The sequence below is a fragment of the Solanum pennellii genome, chromosome 3 (assembly GCF_001406875.1).
Source record: "Solanum pennellii chromosome 3, SPENNV200".
Classification (NCBI taxonomy): domain Eukaryota; kingdom Viridiplantae; phylum Streptophyta; class Magnoliopsida; order Solanales; family Solanaceae; genus Solanum; species Solanum pennellii.
In genome coordinates, this window is record NC_028639.1 from 4,025,167 (window position 1) to 4,031,838 (window position 6,672).

The window sequence follows — 6,672 nt, forward strand, 5'->3', positions numbered from 1 at the left end:
TATATATATATATATATATATATATATGTAATGTTTCCTTTTATATGAAGGGTCCCTTTTTGAATAATAAATATTGTAGCTGATTAAGGTCTCGTTTTATCATAGATCATTAAAAGAAAAAAAATCAAAAATTAAGAAGTTTAGATGTGTATCTGATCATAGGATTTATTTAATTTTTAAAATAAAATATTCAAATCTCAAAAATAACTTCAAATCTCTTTTCGGCTTAAAACTGACAAATGAATTTTTTTTAATTTAAAATTTTACCCCAAACTTTTATTATTTAATTGAAAATTTCCCTATCTTTTACAAATGAATATAACTATTCTACTAGTTTAAATTTCAAACCATACTCCAAACTTTTATATTTATAAAAAAAAACCATTGATCACATTAGTCTTCTATATATATATATATTTTTTATTATTATTATTTTTTTGCATCATTCAGTTGTTGCAATTAATGTTTTGATCTTGATACGATTGAATATTTTGGGATAATGCACAAGTGCCCCCTCAACCTATGTCCGAAATCTCAGAGACACATTTATACTATACTAAGGTCCTATTACCCCCTGAACTTATTTATTAATAATTTTTTACCCCTTTTCGGCCTACGTGATACTATCTTGTGGGCCCAATGTTGATTGCCTTTTTTTTCAAGCTAGTGCCACATAAGCCGAAAAGGAGTAGAAAATTACTTATAAAATAAGTCAAAGGGGTAAATAGGACCTTAGTATAGTATAAGTGTGTCTCTGAGATTTTGGGCATACGTTAAGGAGATACTTGTGCATTTTCCCGAATATTTCTGATAGTTTTTAAAGCTTATGTATATATGTCATGTTTTCTTTTATATGAAGGGTTCCTCTTTAAATAATGAATATTATAGCTAGATTAAGATCTCATTTAATCATAGATTATTAAAAGAAAAAATATCAAAACTTAAGAAGTCTAAATATCTACTTAACCATAGAATTTATTTAATTTTTGAAATTAAATATTCAATCTCGAAAATAGCTTCAACCTCTTTTCGACTTAAAAATGACTATTGAATTATTTAAAATTTAAAATTTGCCCCAAACTTTTATATTTGATTGAAACTTTCCTATTTTTTTTTTGTGTCATTCAATTATTACAACTAATGTTTTGACCTTGATACGATTGAATATTTTTTTTGTAGTTTTTAAAACTTATATATATATATATTGAAATATTATGAGGAAGTCCAAACATGTCTTCAAATTCAATTCTAACTTCACTTTATGTTTTTTTTTTGGTTGAAAATTTAAGTTCAAACACTAAGTAAGATGCTTATTGTATTCAAACTATCAAGATAAATCTAATAGTAAGTTGTCTGGTTTGAAGACAAATTATATTAAAATTAGTTATGTTGAAACTAGTTATATTGAGATTAATTATTTCAAATTAGTTAATTATAGTATTATTTTAGTTATTTGGTTTATTATATTAAAAAATAAAATGCATTCTAAAAACTCGATTCAATAGAAAACAGGGTTGAAGGACCTGAGATGATTTTTTGTTATTTTCATTATTTTATCTTAAGATGACTAATTTGATATTATTATTTCATTATCTAATAGGAATAACTTTCCCCGATATTAATTATTTGTCATTGCATACTCAACATAACAATCAAATAACCCTTTAAAAGTGTGGTGAAATTGTTATTTTTGCAACCAATTCAATTGATGTTTTTTTTTTGGATAGTTTCAAACGTATACACCAAAGTAAATAACTTAAAATAGATGTAGCGATATGATATATTCAAAAATTTGAAAGTATACAAAGATGGTAAAAGTAAAGTATATACCGACTATACATTATGATACACTTAAAAAAATGAATATAGCTTACATATACACGGGTTATACACTGAATGTATATTATGATTCATTCAAAAAGTTGAATATAACTTAATTAAATTATATATGAAGTATATACTAACTATTCAATTACGATCAACTCAAAATCTCTTCTAAACAAATCCAAATATTAGATATAAAAAATTCATTGAATTTTTAGAATCTTTTGATATATAATGCATCTGAAGCGGTTCATAATCGATATATACCAAAATTTTAAGACGAAGAAGAGAGAAGAAAAGTTGCGTCTTAACTATTTTTTCGGTATATAATATGGTCAAATGATCATTTTTCCTTATTTGTACAAGTTGCGCTAAATGGATGGTAACGAAAATTTATGGGCCGACAATCTGCTTAATTATAAAAAAAAAGAAGGGAAAATTGTATATAATAACAAATTAATAACCTAAAATAAATGGAGTAGCTGGGGTTTGATTTAATTGTGCTCCATAGCAAACATTAGCCAAAGTTTGCCAAGCGCCTCTCTCCCAAAAATCTCGTTCGCCACTCTCCCATTCTCGCTCGCCACTCTCCCTCTGCTCGCCTCTCTCGCTTTATACACAGAAGTGTATAAATTCTGTTTCTGTTTTGTATAAAGCGAGAGAAATTGTATATACACATGCAAAAACATATATCTTCGTGTTATACACTTAATTATACAATTTACAAATATTTTACTTCAATTCAATTGTAGACAAATGCAAATTTTATACAAATATTGCAGAGAAAAAGCCAACGAATTATACAATTGCGAATTATACAATTGCAGTAAAATACAATTTTCTCTAGCTTTATACAACAAAAGTGTATATATTGTGTTTCTGTTTTTGTATAAAGCGAGAGAAAAACATATATCATCTTGCTATACATTTATAATTATGCAATATACATACATTTTAATTCGATTCAATTGTATGCAAAGCAAATTTTATAAAAATATTGCAGCGAAATAGGCAGCGAATTATACAATTGTGCATTATACAATTGCAGTGAAATAGGATAGCGAATTATACAATTGCAGCGAAATAGGCCAGCGAATTATACAATTTAGGCCAGCGAATTATACAATTGTATATGTATAGCGAATTATACAATTTTATGTTTGCTATGGAGCGCAATTATGAAAACTTTGCTATAGCATACAAATATAAATTTTTTGTTTGCTATATGTGAAAGTTACCCTAAAAAAAAGTATAATTATTCATATAATTGAGCAAAAAGCAAATATATATTTCATTCTGTATGATTTTCTCTTAAATTATGTGGAATGTTCAAATTTATCCTTTACTTTAAAATAAGGACAAATTTGTTTTTTTTCATAGTCTAGGGACAAACATTGCTACTCCCCTTGAATATATTGATGATATTCATGAGTCTATTTCAGGGTCTTCATTTCATTGAAATGAAACTAGAAACGACTAGAGCATATTTTATCATACTTATACAAGTTTAATTTATTTCACATTACTTAGGACAAATTGATTTTGTCCCTTTTATTTTGAAATATTGTTTTGTTTTTAGCTTAATAAGCGTTTGACTATAGTATTTGAAAACTTGATTTTAAACTTCAATTTTAGATCAAGTGTCTGTTTGTAAAACTAACATAAAATTTTAAGGGCAAAGGACAGAATTGACATACTTTTAAAGCAATTACCATTTGTTCCTTATAAGTTTATAATTACAAGAATTCTTCAAACTGATACAATAATATAAGTGTTGATACATTAATCTGATGCACTACATACATTAATCGTTAAGTAAGATACATTACATTCTATACATGATACACTAATCTGATGCGCGAGATACATTAATTTGATGCGCGATATAATGCGCTGATACATTAATCAAATGTGTGAAATGAAGGATTTTGGGAATTTGTAAAACTAGCAGGGTATAATGATAATAAGAAAACTTAAAAAAGGAATTTCTGTCATTTAATCAAATTTTAATTTCAAATTCTAATATCTTCAATTTTGAAATGTCAATTTATAATTGATTTCTTTTTTCCTAAAAAAAAAATATTGACCCATAAATTTATATATTACAAAAAAATAAATAAATTCATACACAAATTTAAAAATTGCACAACATGAATTATGTTCGATTTATCAAAGAACAATTGGTTATTACTGTTATTAATTTGCATGATCAATAAATATTTATAAAGTTATATATATTTTAGAGTTTATAGTAACATATGATTACAAATATTTTTTTAAAAAAATAACATGGAGATGTGAGATTTATTAATTTGACACCTAAAGATATTTTGATACCTTCTGAATGAAGTATGAACTATGATGTGTTTATGTTGTAAAATTGTATAAATAGTCATTTGGTAGGGAGTATTAAGTATTAGGATAGTTCACGTATTATATATGATATTATTTAGTATTATGTTTGGTAGAAATTTTGAGCATATGTATAACTAATCGATTGATTAGTTATACACCCTACATGGTATTATAGGCAAAAGTATTCATTACCCCCCTGAACTTGAAGCTTTTTATACAATGTACACCTAAACTTTATTTTGTTTTAATTACCCCCCTGAACTTGCTTATTCATCCTACACGTACACCTTTTCCGTCCACTCAATATGATCGTGTCTACACGCGCATGACACGTAGATAAATAATTTACCACCTAGATAAATAATTTGCCACCTAGATAATTATTATGTTACCTAGATAATACCGACCTTCAAATGTAAACTTCTGAAAGAAGCTTCTCGATTTTCTCTGAACCTCTCTTTGATCTTCCCTAAACCTATCTTTGATCTTCCCTAAACCTCTCTTTGATCTTCCCTAAACCTCTGACGAAAGTGTAATCGACAAAGTAACGGGTAGATTTGTGCCATTAGAGAGTTCGTGAAGTTTTTGGTCGATTTTCTCTAAACCTCTCTTTGATTTTCCCTAAATCTCTCTTTGATTTTCTCTAAACCTCTCACGAAAGTGTAATCGACAAAGTAACGAGTAGATTTGGCAAGTGTATTCGACAAAGTAACGGTAGATTTGTGCCAGTTGCAGTTCGTGAAGTGTTTGGTCGTTTTTCTTTGGATCTTGTCTGAAATTGTGTCTACAAGTAAGTGATTATCCACTCGATTTCGCGTAGTCTTGATGTATTGTTGTCTGTTTTCTTTACTTTTTCATACATATTTTGCCTATTTTGCCTATTTCGTTTAACGTTTCGCCATAGTTTCCGATTGAGTTTCCGATTAGGGGTCTAATACTTTTCAACTAGAATTTTCACTTAATGAATGTATTATTATGAAGCTTTTTACCTTATTCATGCATGAAATTTAGGCTTTTTGGTAAAATTAAGGTTCTAAGTATTAGGGTTTCTGGTATTGTTAAATGGTGGGGTATTTTATAATTGGCAGCCTTTATAATTTGTTTAAGTATATTGTGTGGGATGCCTATTGTATGTTGTTGAGTAATACATCTACTATCCTAAGTACCAATTGTTGCTTATGTTTTGGTTTTATTATATATGTTTCGATTTTGTTGCTTGCATTGTACAATATACTGATTATTATTGTGGTTATAGGTTGACAGTATGACTAGTAAGTACCTCAATTTAAGGTTCAAATTTGGGGGTATGTTGGTGAGTGAGGTAGGTCCAGTATATGTTGGGGGTAGGACTGCATATGTAGACAATGTGGATGAAGATCATTTATCAATTCCTGAACTTGCAGATTATGCTAAGTCTTTTGGGATTAGTAAGTTAGGAAAAACATATGCAGCTCCATCTCTAGGGGGTGATTTGGTGGAATTGAAAAATGACATGGACATTTGTAGCATGGCATTATTTATGCATGATGGGGACACAATAGATATTTATGTGTGTGATAACACTATTCTGGATGATGTGGGTCCCAGTGAAGGTCAAATTAGTCAATCTTTAAGTCAAGTGGTTGAGTCTTTTAATTCACATGGGGAATCTCTAACTGCACAACCAAAAAAATCAGATCTAGGTTTAGGTTCCTCTTCTTCCTTTCCAGCTACTGAAAGACTTGAAAATGATGGGATTGCAAGGGTCGAACAAGAATGCCAACAAGAAAGTGATGATGATTATTCTTCAATAGATTGGACTGATACTGAAGAAGAAGTTGAACCAACTATCCAACAAGGAACTGAACCTTCTATTCAACAAGAAGTTGAGCCAATTACCCAAGAAAATGCAGAGGAAGACATAGACAGTGATTCTGTCTGTTCTGACCAGTCTATTGACTATGGTAGTGATGTGCATGAGGAGTTGAGAATTGTTAAGGAAGATGTGAGAAAACTTAGAGAAAGTAGGAGGAGAAAGAAGAAGGAAAAACCAAAAGGTTTTTTAGGTGAAGTTGGATTTGATGAAGGGTATGAGGATATTGAAAAAGGGAAAAAGAATTTCAAGGGTAAGCTAACAGAGGATGAGCCATACTATGACAGTTCTGACTGTGATAGTTTTCAAAGTGATGAAGAAGAACCTGTTTCTGATGATGAACTTGAAGGAGGGAGTTTAAGGGGGAGAAAGAAGAGTAATAGGGTGGTATATGATTCTTCTTGTGATATTGTAATATGGCAGTGTGGTTTGATATTTGAGTGTGTAAAGCAATTTAGAGAGGCAGTTACAAAATATGCTATAAAAAAAGGAGTTGAGTTAGATAAGTATGTGAATGAGAGTACTAGAGTGAGAGTGAAGTGTAAAAGTGGTTGTCCATGGCTGTTGTATGCAAGCAAGGAAGGAAGGAGTGAGAACTTTACTATCAAGACATACAATCCAAGGCACAAATGTACCAGGAC